Source organism: Lissotriton vulgaris, chromosome 8, assembly GCF_964263255.1.
Source record: "Lissotriton vulgaris chromosome 8, aLisVul1.2, whole genome shotgun sequence".
Lineage (NCBI taxonomy): Eukaryota > Metazoa > Chordata > Amphibia > Caudata > Salamandridae > Lissotriton > Lissotriton vulgaris.
In genome coordinates this window covers 209,167,534-209,187,267 of record NC_141696.1, presented here as the reverse complement: position 1 = coordinate 209,187,267, position 19,734 = coordinate 209,167,534, and positions in this window count along the sequence as shown.

The following is a 19,734-nucleotide window of genomic DNA, read 5'->3' as shown; positions in this document are numbered from 1 at the left end:
CCGGACTTATGGCCTAGCTACCCAGCGCGTTTGGACCGAAGGACGAGAAATATTGTAAGTAGGAGATGTTGCTTTTGGCCTGTTTGGGGGTGTTATGCTTTTTGGCGGGTGGGTTTGCGGGTCTTGGGCCATTCCACGGAAGGTCTAATACCGGGTAGAAGTGGTTGGGACAAATTCCAGGCCGATTTGTTTTTTGCTATTTCTGACATTTTGCTCAATGTAGCGTTTTCAGGGGCCTGTTTGGGGGGCTTCCTGGTGTTTGTGGGTGGGTTTCGGGTCGGGGAGCACTGCTGGCTATGGATACTTTACTTTGCAAGAGGTTTGAAGCAAATCCATGGTGGCAGAGGGGAGTTAGGGCCTAGCTGCAGAGCGCGCGCGGAGTGATTTGGGAAATTTGGGAAAAAATGACTAAGTCCCCATTTTTGTACTTTTGCTCTTTGGCTGTTTGGGGGTCTTCTACTCGTTTTCTCCTGGGTTGACGGCTCTGGGGCCATTGCTGGGAAGCTCTAATACCGGATAAAAGTGGTTTGGACCAAATCCGAGGCGGACATTTTTTTGTGTTTTTGCTGACTTGCTTGCCTTTGAGGTGCTCTTAGGGGGGGTTCCGGCTGTTTGTGGGTGAGTTTCGGGGTCTGTGAGCACTGCTGGGACACTCTAATCTTGATTGCATTTGCTTTTCAGGAAATCCCTGGTGGCAAACCGGACTTATGGCCTAGCTACCCAGCGCGTTTGGACCGAAGGACGAGAAATATTGTAAGTAGGAGATGTTGCTTTTGGCCTGTTTGGGGGTGTTATGCTTTTTGGCGGGTGGGTTTGCGGGTCTTGGGCCATTCCTGGGAAGGTCTAATACCGGGTAGAAGTGGTTGGGACAAAATCCACGCCGATTTTTATTTTGCTATTTCTGACATTTTGCTCAATGTAGCGTTTTCGGGGGCCTGTTTGGGGGGCTTCCTTGTGTTTGTGGGTGGGTTTCGGGGTCTGTGAGCACTGCTGGGACACTCTAATCTTGATTGCATTTGCTTTTCAGGAAATCAGCAATTCAGCATCCGCCAGGCAGGGAGTGGACAGGGTGTCTTCTGGTCACCAACATTGATGGACGAAGCGTCAGATGGAATGGAGGAGTGCAGCTAATAAGAGGAATTTTTTTTCTGCATGCAACTTACTTACCAAATTCAACAGGACAACTACAACAACATACAGATACAGTATCCATTGTGTTTTTCTAGGACTGTGACTGCATTTCTTGGATCTCTCTCTGCTTCTAAATTGATCCTTTAACACATCACTTAGTCCACTCCACTATCACATCTGCACCACACATAGTCATTTGTAAGTGCTGCTACGTAATTCGCAAGTCGCAGCACGCCCCAGCCCGTAGAGGACTGGGATGGCCCCAATGATGAAGCATGTCACCAAGGGGCAACCCTGGTGAGTGAGGAGACACCTAGAAAAAGAGCAATTTCTCCTTTTCTATCTACTATACCTTCCAGACAACCCCATTGAGTGTTGTGAATGGATTTATATTGACCAGCAAGGCTCTCAGGTATCTGGCAACAGAGACCTTATGTTGAATATAGTTATCAATATTTCTACACACGCCATGTACTGTCGCATTCTTTCTTCCACAGTTGTCGAAAGTACTACTTACTTTTCACTGACATGCATGCAGTAGTGCATGCACTTTCAAAGATTGATGGACAGGTTTGTACCCAAAGATTTGTTTATGTTCACAATTGTTTGTCCATGCTGTGCTATTTTTTCTTGTCTCCCAAAACCTTTCCCAAAAACCCCCGTACCCATCCATTTTTCAAACCCTAACCCTCTTCCCCCGGGCTGTTTGGTTTTGATTGATGTGTGACTAAATTACAGCAATAAATCCACACACTTGCTGGGGAGGATAAGGTGATAGCAACAGGCTGGTGAAGAAATCCGAGGATATATTCTTACTCTGCTTGACAAAGACCCATGGCTAATGTCAAAGAACTTCAACCGAATTAGTAGTTATACTTTACCATTTGTTAGGCTACAATGTGGCACTGTTCTAGTGTACTGTCACCTGCTATATTCTCTATTGTACCGTTGTATTGCTCAGGAGGACAAAACAGATTTCATTTTCTTTTTTTTCATAGGCATGCAACTGCCACTGTGTCACACCACTAGTACCACCGCTATGAGTAAATTTTATCCGCCCACGATCGCCAACCTTATTCCTTGTTTCCCCTGGAGCCAGCCCTGGGTCTAGCCCTACTTTAAAACACAAATTACAGGTAAGATAAGCGTTTGGTGGGAGGGAGTACAATGGAGTATTAGGAGGGACGAGAGACTGACGGTAGTACTACTAAAGTCCTAGGACTCTTGAATTCACTTCACTTACTCTGTGAGAGGCACTTAGTGTTGAAAACATTTGGGCATTTACACTTAAAGGAAGAAAATGGAACTAAACTTTCAGGAAAACAAAGTTACTGTTAAACCCCCACCCACCAGGCAAGCAGTAAAAAACAGGTATGCTCAGATAAAGTTTGAAAAAGTATATTTATATCCCTAACAAAATAATCTCCCGCAAGACCCTCCCTAACCACAACGGGTGTCCTTTAAAAGTCCCAAACCCAACTCCCGATTCCCACCCCCCAAAAGTCTCTAACAAAGGGGCAAGGGACACTATGGGTGGATGCTGTTTACTTTTTGGGCCAGGGCATCATACTCCTGGCGGAGCAAGGCGTGCTCTAGGCGGAGCCCCTCCAACACGTTTGTGAAGTGGTGGAGCTCCTGCTGAAGGCGGGACACCCTCAGGGTACTGCGGCGCAGGCGTGCCTTGCAGTTACAATGGCTGTGAGAGGCAGCTGTTGTCCTTGCTGCTCGGCGGTGGCGTTTGGCTTTGGCAGCCCGGCTCAGTCTGGCTGGAGCACTGTGCTGGGTGGCAGCCCGTGGGGGCACGGAGGCCGATGCAGACGACGTTGTTGTTGTGGCCGACTGCACACTTTCGTCGTCCGGAGGGCATTCTTGCGCTGGAACACATCCTAAAAGTGGCTGAGGGAAATCTACAAAATTTCAATCAGTCACCTTTAGGACAATGATGCGTCACACAAACCCTGCACCTGCTTGAAGCAGACGTACGGCTTGACCCAGCATTGGGGAGATAGGGTACCCCAGAGCATTGCTGGAGCTGCGCCATCGTTGCGACACAACTCCAGCAGTAAAGCTTCGGTGAAGTTTTGGGCCCATGGTGCGCCGCATTTCAAATACGGCGCACCATGTTTGGTGGTGGTAGCGGGCCGCACAATTACTGGTGCATCCCTGCTACTTTGCAGGGATGCGACGGTAATTGCAATTCTGCCCCTTAGGGGCATACTTACTTACGCGTTCTGGCGCATCTCCAGAGATGCGCCAGATCAAATGCGTCACGCAAAACTACCCTTGCGACACGGCAGATGCGCCTCATTTACAATGTGGCGCACCCTGGTGCAAGGGTAGGCACTTGCGTGACGCATCTCGTCACATAAGAGCAGCGCATCGCAGGAGTCACGTCGCCAACGCAATGCAACTCCAGTAATGCTCAGGGCCACCCAATACTTAACATGCTGTGTCAGTCCTTACGCCTGCTTCAAGCAGGCATAAGGAATTGAATTGACGTAGCAGCGTCGCAGAAGTGCCTGCGTTAAATCTTGTAGATTTCACGCAGGCACATTTGCGAGGCGCACAGCCGCAGGACCGCCCACCCTGAATACTAGGAACGCACCCATTGTGGCGCAGGCCCATGGCTTTATAACGTGACGCATCTCCCTAGATGGGTCACGCTGTAAACAACTCGCAGGGATGCGCCACGTTTACGCCGCTGTTGCGTCACGCAAGGCAACGTAAACGTGGCGCAAGGGGCTTGTAAATGTAATCTGCCCCCTAGTGTCTAGCATTACGCAGTTCTGTAAAGTACACTCATACATAATTGTTACTCAGGCCAATGAGACCACAAAATAGAAAACAAATAAGCATATTAGCAACGCCACTGAGAAGGAGAGCAGTGCACCTGAAATGCACAGAAGATTTTGAAATATAATTTAACTACAATGTAATCGTCAGCAGCATTATTGGCTTGCTCCATGTAAAAAACAAATATTTGCAATACAACAACACAGAGCAGGAGAAAACATAGTAGTGAGTGATGAAATAGCTACTACTACTCACCAAGCCCGGGGATCTCCAAGCTGAGCTGGTCCAGCAGGTCGCGCTCCCTGTCCAGGACGTCCGTCCAGCGGTGGGTGACCTGGCTGTAGGTGCGCTGGACCCCGGAGAGTTGGGACATGGCCCAGCACACCTTCTGCCACCGCTTCCGGCGCTCCCGCATGTTGTAGCCGGCCGCGATCCTGCCGCCTCCCGCGATGGTCCTGGGCAGGCAGCGCTGGACGAAGTAGACCAGCACGCCCACTTCCTCCTGGCTGAAGATCTCCCGTCGGGTCACCTGCTCCCCCCTCAATCGCCCGCATGCTGTCCTGGCATGGGGTCCAGGACTCCTCCTCCCCGCCGCCGCTGCGTCCCTCAAGTGCCTGGGCAGCTTCACGGCGCCTGGCTTCACCATGGTCTGGGCAGGTAGGGTAGGAAGTACAAAATTAAGAAGGAATAGGATAGGGAAGAAGAAAAGAAAAGAGTTTAAAAAGTAGTTTAAAAGTAAACAAAAATAGCAGAAAAGACAAAAATATACAGCTAGGAAAAGAGAGGGATAGATAAGAAGCAAAATCGTTGGAAAAAAAAACTGAAAACAAGCAAAGGATGGCAAAGATAGCAAGAGGATAAACACCATGCCCAGACACAGGAAATGAATGAAAAACAAGATGGCTGCCCGTTCACGAGCGCGAAAGTAAGTTTGCACGCAATTTTCCTCGCGATCTCGTGCGAACTTGTACTCGCAATGCGCTTACCTCGCAAGATTATACGTAGCGGGCGGAAACAGAAATACGTCACGCAAACAAAATGGCCGCGCCCGTACTCGACCTTGGGGTAAATTCGCATGTTGGGCTGCAAGCGGCTCGCGAATACTGCAAAAAAACTCGCGAAATAACACGCTGCAAAAAAATATGAAGCTCATTCGCACGAATTGGCGGCTTCCGCGGTTGGTTTCGCACGACGCCTCGCAAATAGTGCGAAATTACCGAAAAACTATTTTTGCAAAAGCAAAACAAATGAGCTTACTTACAATGGCGGTCTCTCAATATAAATGACCCAACATTGCTCAGAGGAAAACCATGGCTCTTTTCTCTTCGGAACAGTAGCCTAGATGCAATAGTACCTTGCATTTTAGCTGAGTTTCTTGTGTATTGCTGTGTTTTGTAGATTACACTGTTTTATTGTTGCCAGGTACAATTAAACAATTTGAAATAATGAAAAAAATCTTTCTTTGTTGCTAAATATGGCTGGCGATGTATTTTTCAGTCTGATCCGCTGATTGTGGTTTGAGAGCCGAGTCTTCCTTGAAGTTTAGATATAATCAGTGCATAATTTCAGCCGGTGGTTGCAGGTGGGGCACACATTTACTCATTTTTTATGACAACACTCGCATCATCCCGGATCCCTGCTCGTTGTTGGGGGAAGTTGGGGTTGGACCTTGTGAACTACTGCCTGGTTGTCACTATTGGCTGGGGTCTCCTGTTGCCGCCGAAGCCCTAGAACACCTGAGCTCGGCCGCAGTGTCAGGGGAGAGCGGAACCACAATCCCCAGCGTTCTTTGCGACAGGAAGCCGCTCTGACCCGCGCCAGGAGGCGCATTAATTTAAGGCTACCCCCCGTGTCGCGGGATCGCTCGCAGGTCGGCGCCTGGAGAAGCCCGGGACAAGGGCGGGACCATCTAAGGCCATCGTAGGCCAGAGGAGGCCGGGCCGGGGCACCCCCCTTGGAACTGAACTAAGAAAAGAAGGGAAAGGACCTAAGGTACAGATACCCTTTGACTATCTCAACTTCCATATAGGTCTCTCCCAAGTGTCATCATAGCGGAACCGGTGAACTATTTATTGGGGTGGTGATATTGTTTCAGTGTCCACTATCAAAAGCTAGTTTGCTATGAATTGTAAGAGGGGCATTAGAAAATCTTTCAACCAGAGTAATTCGCTTAGAGGAACAATGGATTATTACATTAAGAGCTCTGTTCTCCCTATTGCCAGCGAATTAGAGAGAATAGAGCGTTCGCCAGCTATGGTTAGTTCCCCCAGTATGTGTTTGTCTCCGCAGACTGCCGATGCAACCCAAGCAATATCATTACTGGAAGAACTAAATAATATGTGTAGATCCACGTATGCTCCTGTGGAATCAGGAGATCTCCAATCTAGTGCTCCTATTTCCCCTATAGCAACGACTAGCCCTAGGACTAGTTGCTCACTTCAACTTACCCAAATCCCACAGGGTACTCCCTTTGTAAAACGCCCAATAGTAAACTCACAATCCGCTGTTGCTACCCAGGTCTCCTCTACTAAAAGGAAGAGAGATGGGGTCAGACAAATGGGGATGCAGGCCAAGCAACAAACACTAACTACAAATTCCCCACTCCCTAACACTCCTAGCACTGTAACATCAAAAGTATCTACCAATGCCTTTTTACTGGCCTCGCTTGAAAATATGATAAACTCAATAATTTCTCCGTTAATTGACAAAATGACTAGCTTAGGGAATAGGCTCTCGGGGGTCGAGGAAGCAATTAAGGCAAATTCTCTACTTTTAAGAACCAAGGCAGGACCCTCTCATCCACTGTGTTCAGCCCCTACAGAAATGCCCAACACCACCATATAAAGTAAGACCTCCCATAATCAATCAGTAACCCCGCATAGCAAAACTATAAACCCCTCGAAGGCAGTCACAACTTTACGAAGTTCCCACCCTACAGACGGGCCGAACAAAGAAATGTCACTTCAAAAGGGAATAGCGGTCAATTGTGACAATATGTCACCAAAAGACAATCATCTACATTTGCCACCAGAGGCCGCTCCCATTGTGTGTGTCCCCTCAGGTGTACCAGAACTCCCAATGGGGAAACACGAAAGCCACCAGGATCTATGAAACAAGGTAGTGTTCTGGCTATCTAAAAATAGACCTCTCCCACCCAACATTGATGGTACCATACTAAGCGTCGAAGGGTGGACTGGTTAGGACCTCTCCCAAACTATATTGTGGGCGATTTGGTACTTGTTAAATTTAGGAATAAACATGTCGTCCCATACCTTCAATCTCAACAGCCACAATTAGGAGATGGGCCTATATCCATCTGGAGTCTAACTGATTTCTACCCCAGAACATTTTACGCTCTGTCGCATTGCCAAAAAGAGAGGTCAGATCGGTCTCAAAAAAGCCACAGAGACGGAGCGAGATAGATAAGAATCACACACCCACTTTGGGTGGATAGGAAAGCCCTCACACACCGACCTAGTCAGTGTCATGCTTCATCACCGGGCCCCACCAAAGAGGCCGAGTGCCTCTTCGGTGTGCTGCGACGCCAGAAAGACTGCGGAGCTGGTTGTGTGAGAAGGGCGTGCTGTGAGGGTAGCTAAAATTAAAAGTGCCTAAGAGGGTATCAGTAAAAAATGTTTAATGAGTGATCCCTAAGACACAAGTGAAGAGTATCCATCGTCGGGTCCGCTTTTGAGGCGATACCCAGGTTCACAGCGGGCTGAGAGCGTTGAGGGCGATGTGCCAGGCACGCTCCAACCCCCCTCCCGAGACCCATGGTGCAAGTAGCGCCCTGTTTTAAAGTGCTGAGATACTCCATAATTTGGAGCATTTTTCGGAATGAGCGACCCGCTCTTCCAACTTTTCTAAGCACTTTTTTCACCTTTTTTAAGATTTTCACTTTCACGTCCCCAGGTCAGGGTGGACGATTAGAGAGTCCATACCGCCGGGGTTTAGTCCTGACGAATGCCTTGGTAAATTGAAACCACCCATATGGCAGAAACATGTTGACTGACTTAAGTATTTTTTCTGAATTTAACCAATCCTTAAACCTTGGCAGCTAAATTCAGACACATAATACTCTTCACTTGTGTCTTAGGGATCACTCATTAAACTTTTTTTACTGATACCCTCTTAGGCACTTTTAATTTTAGCTACCCTCACAGCACGCCCTTCTCACACAACCAGCTCCGCAGTCTTTCTGGCGTCGCAACACACCGAAGAGGCACTCGGCCTCTTTGGTGGAGCCCGGTGATGAAGCATGACACTGACTAGGTCGGTGTGTGAGGGCTTTCCTATCCACCCAAAGTGGGTGTGTGATTCTTATCTATCTCGCTCCGTCTCTGTGGCTTTTTTGAGACCGATCTGACTTCTCTGTTTTTGTTTATTTGTATCTAACCGGGGACTGAGAGAGTGTCGCTGAATCTCCCTACCTCTCCCATTGTTGTTTTGCATTGCCAAAAAGAACATAACAATCACTGGATGGGCAGAACTGGTCGTGTATCGAGTGGTCGCTTTATCTCCACGCTTAATTAACTTATCTTACTCCCCCGCTCTCAAAGATCAGTTGATTTATCTGATTGATTTAATCCTTCTTTAACACATGTTACTTCTTACAAAATGAAACGTATTGATGTAACTGTTTTTATTTATGTACTGTTGTTGCCTTTATGATTTTTTATAATTTTTAAATCGAAATTTACCTTTTATGTTTCTGTGATTGTATTGTACATGCTTTTATGAATTGTTTTTACTTTTCGAATAAAGCTATTGACTGACTGATGACAACATTTATTTTTCTTCAACAAACTTTGATCCAGATCAATTGGGGAAAACAGAAAAGGGGGTAGAAAACGCAGGAAAACATTGACAAACGGAGAAAGCAGTGGTGACAAAGAACCTGCATAAAGGAGTGGGGATGGTCTATGATCGATTAAGGATGAGGCATATGGTGGCATCAAGGCTCCAGAGACTTGGTATTCGGCACAGCAACCTTCCATAGCACCAGCTGCAGGCTTCTGAGCAAAACTTTGGGCCAGGAGCTTCTTCTTTTCTGAACTAAGCACTGTACCTACTGTAATATAAATGTGCATATGTACATATTTGTTAGTTTTGGGCTAATGCTAGTTATTTTCTAAAGCAGAGAGAGAAGAGAGATGTTATATGGGTTCCATTAACAGAGGTTATTCATGAAAATGAACCAGAGACATGCTTGACTTTCATACGCTCTCATAACTGTCAACGGTGTGCCTATTCCATTGCTCATTTCATATTTATGCGAGTTAATATTTTTCTGTTTGACTTTCGCCGTATTCTTGCAGCCTAGCAATGAATAACTTTCCAGTCATGAAAGTCACAGTGACTCCTAGGGTCACATAGAGCTGTGTGAAAACTGACAACAGGCGACATTGAACCCTAACATTCATTCAGAAACTGATAAAAACATGATCTCGTGCCCCTTTTCCTGATACATATTTATGTTTTCCAAATTTCTATGTATAGCTCAGCCAGGCATGAGAGAGAAGGACACTGGTTGATTTTCTTTGCAGTATCTCAGCATCCGAACATGAATTGGACATTGCACTTACAAATATAAGGTAATTATAATATAGATTAAGGAATACATTTTTATGGTTTATGTCATTTTAAATGTATTCACGTAGCATTTGTTTTAATTTCCACTTGTAAACTACCAACATATCATAAGTGAGTGAAATTGAGTTTTTTATTGGGCGTGGTTGATGGAGCGGGGTTTTCAAAAAGTAAATCTGCTGAGATTAAACCCTGTACAGTGTGTAAATTATTAACAGAAATAATCTTGAGAACAATTAACAAGGGGTATTCAGAAAGAGAATCGTGAAAATGTACTGGAGGAAACTGACAAATGATTCCTCCAGGCAGCAAATGATTTCTGCACAGAAAGAGTAGCAGAGAAACATTTATGTTAGCTTTTTATGTTTTTAACTAGACCGGGTTTGTTTTAATGAAACTGCACTGAACAATAACTAAGTGCAAAGTAACCGAAATTTGATAATGAGTGAAGAACTTTATGTAATGATATTAATTACATGAAACATTTCATGGAGAATATTTGCGTTATGAATAGAAGAAATGAAAGATTTTGTGAATCAATTACTAAAGCCTATTTATTTCCGCTAGACAATGGCACGTTTTGCAAGAGAAGGCCTCAAAATTATTGTTAAATTTAATTTGCCTTTCTTTTTAACTCAGGCTGCAAAACGTATTGTATTTTGTCTTTATAATAAGAGTTTATAATTTTATGTCGACACTTTGGGCCTCATTAGGATGGCGGACCGACCTGCGTCCGTCCGCCACCCCCGAGGTGGAGGGACCGTCCGCAGGGGCAGCGGCGGTCCCTCCTTGCAAATTAGGATGTGTCCGCCACCCTGGTGGTCACATCCTGTATATCTAACATTGTGGCGGGTGCTGCTTGAAGCACCAGGTTCACAAGGTTAAATATGCATGCTTTCCATTTGCATGCACAAAACGTCAGGCACCGCGCGGTGCCTGCCGCCTTGTACATGCAAATGCTGGGGGGTACCAATGTGCACCCCCACCCCCGACACCCTTGAGGCCCGCAAGGGCCCCTCAGAAGCTATTTTTCACATGCTTTTCCGCAGCGGTAAATCCGCTGTGGAAAAGCATGTTTTTACACACATTGTAATTTGGCTGGCGATGTCTTGCAGACACCGCCACCAAATTGCGGCACCCCGCGGATCAGCGGCGGACGGACCTACCGTCCGCCGCTGATCCCACCGCCATCCCAATCTGGCGGTGGGTGTTTTGTAGGGCTGCAGCGGTGATTCCACATCCTCCGGGCCAGCGGTGGATTCCGCCAGCCCGGAGGATGCGGAATCACTGCAATCCTAATCGGTCCCTATGTGTGGAGATAAATCGTGAACTTCCTCCTAGAATGGAGAAATATTTAATCTTGCGGCTAACAGACTTAGAAAATGTTGCAACCGATGAGGAGAAGAGTGAGAACCTCAGATGGAAAAACAATATGAATTCCTCTGCGATGATGGCAACAACATGATCCTAACAAAAGTCTTTTGAAAGTCAGGTGCAATGGAAGTGGTGTGAGAACACCCTATGTCTCTGCTGTGGACCAATGAGAACTGTGAACGATCGAGGTTAGATACAATTAGGGCTGGACTTTAAAGCTGGTGTGCGCAAGACAATAGGAGAGAGGCGAAAGTTGATGAGGAGAGAGAGCCATGTTGCTGTTTCCTTTCCCTATGTGGCTGGCTGAAGCTGACTCTTTAATTTTGCTCTTCATACTTGTGAAGTAGCCGAGCTTTCCCTTCCAGCCGGAGGGTTAGCCTTTCATTCTATTAGCACGCTGTGCTATAGGTTCTTCTAGGTTCGTATGAATTCAGTATTTGTATTAGTATTTGCAAATGTCTTGTTGTCTCTTTTCCTATCCACTCGCTCATGCTTGTCAAATGAGATGTTATTGTGATTCGCTTGAGATTTTATTATGAATTGCCTGTTCTTTCTCTTGTGAAAACCTAATAGTAAGAAATAGATAAAAGCAAATTGATAAGTAATCAGAGTCTGTCATTATTAATGATTGTGAATAATGTAATATAATTGTTTGTAGGATATTCTCTTTATTGTATGTTCAAATAAGGAGGTATATTCTGTCCTAATAATCGTCAGTCCCTGACAACCCTCCAAAGGTCCATCGGAGGACTGAGTTATTGAAGGTATGAGCCAAATTTAGTTTAGTAAGGAAGTTTGATGGGTTTAAATTTGGTAAAGAATAGTAAAATGTACCGGATTGCTTCTGCTGGATCAGGGTGAAGCCCCTTCTCAAGCAACAAGTACAACCCCTATCAGTGTGAACCACAAAAGTCACTACATCAACCTGTGCTTTACACTTTGGTAGCTTTGCACAAAAGCAGTTAGGCTTAACTTAGAGGCTATATGTAAAGTAGGTATGCAGCACACAACCAAGAATTAGGTGAAAACACCACTCAAGAAAAATCCCACACTGCCTGTCAGGCATCAGAGTCGGTCAATCCTGGAGTTTATCATTGGCAGTCACAGTGGACTGTTGATGCTGTAGCTTGAAATGCAGATCTAGCATTGCTGCCCATCTCTGGTGATTGCTGTAACGTGAAGAGTTTGGGACACCGGAGCTTCCCACTGGCGATCATGCTGCCAGCCTGATGGGCACGTTCATGGTTGCAAAGAGCTTGAAATTCAGGATTTTTCGTTTTCTTCTCAGGCGAAGCTCACCTGATGCCCACCAAGAGCCAGGACCTGTGAGGCACCTCTTGGAGATAAGGCGCTCACTCCAACAGAGGCCATCAGGGCTCAAGTAGGTCCAGTTTAAGGTCCAGTGCAGCAGGTCCGCTGGCCTCCAGAGCTTGTTGTGGACCGGTGGCTCTAAATGGGAGGTCAGCCACATGACTCTGGGAGTCACTCTGCCTGGGATGAAGGGAACAGGTAAAGTCTTCCTTCTCAGAGAGCAGGGCAGCAGGTCTCTTGCAGCAGAGCAGTCCTTCTCCTGTGGTATCCACATCTCCAGGAGTGTATTGACGAGTGGTTCTGAAGGTTCTATTTTTATACCTGGTGCCAGCTTTGAGGTGAAAGAAACTTCTGGATTTTTTACCTCACGGATGGCTCCGGAATTCCTTCCTCCCTTCATTGGTGCCATCATGTCTGGGGTGACAAAAGGCCCATCTGAAATCCTTTGTGAATTTACTGAGGTATCTCCTTTGAAATGTAAGTGGCGCTGTGCACAGCTCCACTCATTCCATCCTGGCAGGATGGCCCATCCTGCCAACATCTAATCCCCCCTTGTGTCACTGTCTAGGAAGAATACACAAAGGTCAATTACACCTTTTCATGTGACCCAGGACACAGACCACAGGCACCAAATAGTTAGGTCAAATAAATAGCAACTTTCTAAAAGTGACAGTTGTAAAATTGTGACTTAATATCTAACTTTACCATAATAGAGGCTTTTAAGGTACAATTAATTTGAGTGTAAACATGACATTTCTACCTATTCAAAAACCAATGTTATCACTTATTAGATGTAATAAGGTAACCTAATATTATTCTATAGGAGAATTTTCTCTACCCGTACTTGTATAACATAAAAAGTACATGCCACATAAATAGTCTTGCCATGCTCTTTTTGACTGAGATGCATTCAAGTTAGGCAATTCTGACATGCAGGACCAGCCAGCTGAGCAGGGAGACTACAATTATTTCCCTCCAGAAGTATAACTGTTCAGTAGCTCTTTATTGCCTTCTTTGTTATGGCCTCAGAGAACAATGAAGAAGGCTGACAGTTGTGATCTGACATTAAAGTGTAAAAGCATGTAGCTATAGAATGGTTTTATTGCATTGTTTCATACCCTGCTGCTTTGTAAATTGTTGTGTATAGAATCCTTTCATGTTCTAAATTGTCCAGAACAGGAATGCAGAAGTGTATCCTTCCCCCACCCGGCTTGGATGCTGTTCATGTAACAGGATGCATCATGTGATTTTAGAGCAGGGATGTGTATAAGGGAAAGGAATGCGGAAGGAGCAAAGAGAAGAGTAGAGAGGACAGAGAGAAGTAGAGGAAAATATAGAATGAGTTATACAGAGGAAGAGGAAGACGCTGAAGAAGTGCAAGAGGAGAAAGTAAGTGAGAAGGATGATGGGGAAAAACGAGCACTGGTTACAAAAAGACTGACTCAAACTGCAACCACTTTATGCAACAAGATTTTCACGATATCTGGTTGCAAGACAGCAAAATAACAAGTGAATTAATTTGATAAATGAAAGATCGGAGCTTGAAACATGTTGTACTTTTAGCATATAGCACTTACACAGGCCGGTGAACTTTACCAATTAAGGAAATGCATACCATGAACAGGTAGGCAGTCTTGATTGAAAATAACTCACCACCACTTTGCTTCTTCCTGAAATCCAGCACCAACACCAATAGCTGTTCATGAATGACAGGTCGCAGGCAGGGCCGGACTGGGAACTCAAAGCAGCCCTGGCAAATTTTACCAGACCAGCCCCCGTCCAGCGTCTAGCGAGCGTGCGCAGCGAGTGAGCCTGACCACTACCAGGGGGATTTGGGGGGTTCTCCCCCCAAGAAAAGTTTGGAAAACGACAGGCCAAAGTGGTGAATTTTACAGCACATTTTTCATCACATATTCAAATTGTATCAACTTTCAAAGCACAGTAAATATTAGATGATGACCTTAAAGAACATCAGGTTACCCACCCAGTCATATATACTCATAGACATTCTTTCAGAGAGCATCAAAAATAGACACAAGTAGTGAATCAGAGCGAACAAAGTAAAAGTGAGACCAGCCCCCACATGGTGTGTAGCTGGCTGGATTTAAATCCCAGTACCTGTGCGCCCACTGTCTATCACTGTAGACACTGACTCTGCTGATTTAGACTCACTAGACGGGACACGGGCGGGGAGGGGTCTGTCCTCAGCTCAGCAGCAGAGGTTGGCTGTGTGGTGCTGTGGGGGGAAATTATAATCGAATGTGAGTATGAGACCTCACGTCCGTCTGCCTCTTTACACAGGAAGTCATTAGAAGCGGCAGGGGACCCAAGAGAGACAGTCAGTGATTTGAGCTGCTGCTGCCTCTCAGCCTGTGCATAAAAATTAAATATTACCGCTCCCTGTTTGGTGATGTCTATTACGGATTACCACAAAGCTGTCTCTGTAGTAAAAGGATGTCGGAGGCATTTCTGGAAATCAATCGAAGATGTACATTCATACCAGCAAACAAGTTGGTAGTTTTTGGAAATGTTTACAGTGGTTCAATAAACTAAAACAAATGTTGGTAGCCCTATTATCGGACATTTTTAGAATGAGGGGCCAAATGTGGAGTGGTTTGTAAATGTCTTTATGTGCCTAGAGATATCAATATTTATTTATTCATGATATATATAACGTGGAAAACTAATTAACAAGCGCCACAAAATACTTTACAGATTTCTGTGATAGGAGCTTAGCATACAAAAATGCAGTGTAGAAAAAGAACATTCAATATGTGACTATTGTAGTTGGCACGGATGGTGGGATTTCATGAGGTGTACAAGCGTTTCTTGGAAGAGCTAAAACTGAGTGTTATCCAGGCGTTGGCAGGAAAATTGTTTCATCCTCATGGCAGAATGATAAATGCTTCAAATACCTTGTTGTAGAGTTTGAAGTATAACAGGGCTTTGATCTAAGTAATACTTGAGTCTCTGGCAATGATTTGCTCATCTCATGTGAAAGGGGTACTAAAATGTATTTTTTTAAATATTATGTTCTGATTTTCAGGTTTTTCTTTAGTGAAAATCTGTAATTTGCTGAGATAGGATGATTATCATGAATTGTAGCCCAGCCAAAGTGACACCCAGGTGCTGCAATGTGAAGATGGTTTGGGAGAGATAAAGCAATGCCTTGGGCTGGTAAGGTGTGGGAAGGACGCAACCTAACTAAATTGTTCTAATATTGGGGTTGCCTAAACTGAGAGATGCCCCTTTGTTATGTTGGATAACACCCCTTTAATGACACACTAAGCAATTTGGGGGTGAGGGGGCAAGTGAGATGCAAAAGTGCGATCATGAAAATTGGAAAGGAGCAGGAAAATGTGTGAGAATGGAAAGGAGCCTTGTGGATAGAAGGTCTTCTTCAAAATGCCATTATTTCACGAGTCAGGGTAAGCTAACTATGTGATGGTAGTTTTTTACTTGCAATACAAATATTGTGAAATATATGCATAGAGCAAATTTCAGCTTTACATTGGAAATTTTAACTGCTATTGTTATGCCAAATTGAGGGGAAACTTTCATTAAAATGATCATGGAACTTACATTTATGGCCAAAATTTGCTTACAGTGTCCTGTTAAAAAAAAGAAAAAGCATTTAGCTTAGCATCCTGTATTACAGACGTGTTGACTCTGGCATAAAGGCCAGTTGTGTGGAAGATAGTTGTGGAGATGATAAATATCACACCTACCTGCTACCCACTGGTAGGTGCCTCAACTTAAGCTAGTGAATATATAGGGTAGGCAGTGTCAAAACTGGTATTGTACCCTCATTTAAGGCTCCTGATGGGCATACCTGGGGAGCACAGGTGTCGTCCTGCCTGAAACAAAAAGTACCAAGGATGTAGTCGAGACAGAATCTATGTGATTTATTTCTGCTGGGGTCTAGAGTATGGTGTGATATGGGGGGGCAGGAGGAGAGAGATCACATAGATTTTTGGTGGTGGTATGGAATAATATTCATTTATCTCTACCAGGCCCTCCTGTGAAATTTGTGCCCTTACATTTCTGGTGCTTTGCAGCCGCTTTAGGATCTTCTTATAGTTCTCACTACTCACATGGCTGTAATTTATGATATTTGTAGGTTTTCCCTCTTCTTCATGGCTGGATTTTAGTCGCAAGAAACTGTCACTTATAGTTGTTGAAATGTCACTCATAATTATGCTTAAATTATGAAAATGTCACACATAAGCAATCTGAAACCTTGGCAGCTATGCACATCACAATCAGTCCGCCTGGCTGCTGTCTGAGAAGCCTGGTGTGAGCTGCGGTGCCACGCCGATTTCACATAAATTATTTCATTTTGATCATGCGGCAGCCAGGCCGCTGTGGAGCCGCCCGGCCCAGCGGCCCTACTCATTAATGTATTACACTTACACACTATGTCACCACCTGACCTCACCTCCTGTCACTTGACCATGATGATGTTTTGTTGTTGAAGACGTGCACAGTGCGCATATGTCATTGCCTCCGCGGCGCCGCTGTTTTATTTAGGGTGGGGTCTGCAGTGATGCTCATACACATTGGGAAGTGCGTGGGACTGAGGGGAGGTCGAGGCAGGCATTCGGAACAGGACAGCCAGGTAAGAGATCCGCACCCCGTAATTTAATCTCCCCTGTCTGCCGCCCGCAGCGCAGGTGAGTGTAGTATTGGTTTGTTTGCAGTGGTCAAAGGTCAGATCTGATTTATGTGTGGTGGGTGGCACAGCACTACTGTGCAGGGCCTGAGCGTGCTCCTGGCTACACAGCATTAGAGTACAAAATAAGTTCAAGCGCCCCACATTACAATTCAGTAATGTTTACGATGAAGCAGGATGCTTTTGGGCAGTGAAAGGTTTTGTGTGGCAATGCAGTGTTCCTTGGAGCGGCGGGTCTTTTACTCTTGTTTGAATTGCATAAGGCTTGGGGAGTTCTGATCTTGATGAAGATGGTGTTCCAGATCATGGGATTATAGACTGAGAATATGTCTTTTGGTTTTCTCTTTTTTGCATTTTTTTCTTTTTTTTTTTAATCCAGTCTGGTAATATCCTGGCATTTGTCCTTTTGGTGTCGTGTTGTCCACCTCCAGTAGTTAATTTCTCTGACTGGTCTGGAGAGCTGCTGGTTCTGGTGGCCTTGTATGTGATGTACCTTTTATAGAAGATGACAGGCTTGGAGGGAAACAGTATTGTTTGATGGGGGTTTATAAGCATGATGTGTTTTACAACGCACATTTCACATTTCCTGTATGATATGTTCTTTATTCTTTTCTATTATGATCATGCTGGTTTTCAAAAGACAAACCCATGACTTGCAATGAAGAAAACTTGGTTAAGCTCTCATGTTTAACTCTTACTAAGTGGCGACAGCGTGCTGTGTAATACCATAGGCATTTGTGGAGTAAGCAAGAAAATATTGATGTTGAGACAGCATGAGCTTGCTGAGTACAAGGTTATGTTTTAGGAAGTTACCGTATCTTTCCTAACAAAAGGGAGGGGCAAGCGAGGGAACTGTGCTTTTTTTCTGCTTCAAGGTGTTTTCTCCTCTTTGTGATCTTGATGACGCTTCTACAAAGAGAACATTTTACTCTGACTGTTGTTGCATGACGCAGGAAGTTACTGGACTGTGAAGCAGTGTTAACGTTTTCCACACATAGATTGTTTCTTGCTTTAACGCAGCAGCTGCTGATCAGCGTGCTTGAGATTCCTCATGCTGCACCACAGTGCTGGTCGGTTTCTATACATACATTTTGCAGATCGGAGAACAAGGAGTCCCGAGAGTGGGTGGGAACGGAGTTACCTTAATGAGCAGGGAGTGACTGCACCCACTTGCAGGGCGACGTCCAAGTCATCAAAGCAGAAATGCAAAAATTTAAAAACATTTTGGTGCACCAACTTTTCGATGGAACTAAAATATGAACTTTTGGTTGCATTGAAGAATTACAAAAATGCGATTAGAGCCACTAAAGCAGAGTTAGTCACTAAAGAAACTTTAGCAGCCCCTTATGCTTTAAAGATAATTTTCTCCATGGTGCTCACCCTGATTAACCCACTTGGCTCTTTGCAAATTGGTCACCCCCAAACAAACACTGTGTGACAATCTGGAAGTTTTTTTACATTTTTTAGAATAAAGTTAAAAACATAATTTCTACATTTAATCCACAAACAAACATACTCGCCCAACCTAATACTTATGTTATATTGTCAGCTGATGATACACTTAACTTTAATGTAAATAATATCCTCGAAACCTTGGATGACCTATTTGCCTCCCCTAATGCAAACATCACATATCCAGTCACTATTTCCCCTAAATGTGCACTGTAGCCCCTTAAAGAGTCCTGGGTGGCATTGTATGCAATTTCATTTACTATGCTTTCAAAGTTAATACAATCTAATATGTAGTGAAAAATGTGTTGAAAAATGCCTTGTTTTTGCCTTTCTGTCTCCCAAATTTTTTTGGGGGGGAGAAGTTCAACCCCCCAAACGCCCCCTGGTAGTAATTGCTCACTGCGCTTGCTCGCTACACACCATGTGGGTGCTGGTACCACTTTTACTTTGTTTGCTCTGATTCACTACTTATGTCTATTTTTGATGCACCCTGAAAGAATGTCTATGGGTACATATGGCTGGGTGGGTAACATGATGTTCTTTAAGGTCATCATCTAATATTTACTGTGCTTTGAAAGTTGATACAATTTGAATATGTAATGAAAAATGTGCTGTAAAATTCATCATTATGGTCTGTCGTTTTCCAACATTTTCTTGGGGGGAGAACCCCCCCAAATCCCGCTAGTAGCGGTCAGGCCTGCTCTCTGCGCACTCTCGCTACACGCTGGACGGGGGCTGGTCTGGCAAAAATTGCCAGGGCTGCTTTCAGTTCCCAGTCCTGCCCTGCTAAGAGCCACTGAGAGAATGAAGATTTAACTTTTAACTATTAACTATCTGAGCCAGCTGCTGCCAAGTGAGTGTTCTGTTGTTGGGGCCGATTTGGACCGACCATGACGGTCGGTCCAAATCGATCCCAACAACAGAACCGGCCCCCTGTCACGAAACCAGCCCCCACCCCATCCAGCCTACCAGGGGATTGCCCAGTGCCCGGATTGACCAGTCCGGCCCTAGTCGCAGGGTTCTTGCTTGCATATATATCTTGAACAACTTGGTGATAAACATGTTGCCAGCAATAGTAGCTTAGAAATGTCTTTTTTTATGGTTTTCCCATACAGAGTGGGTTGGGTTCACAATGTGTGCAATATAAACACATAACAAAACACAAAAAATATATAAATGGCCAAGTACCCTAAAAGACCATGTACAAGATCTACAAATCATGGCCTGAGGTTTGCTGGATCACTCACCTGTATAATTTAACCCTGAAGCAGGGATAGAAAGCTGCAGTGCATGCTGGTACCTCAGTGCATGATGGCTCACAGATTTAGAATTTAGGTTGCAATAGAAGTATGGAAAGGAATAGGCTTTTGTATAGCGCATGATGGATACCCGGAGGCATCCCAGCACTGCAG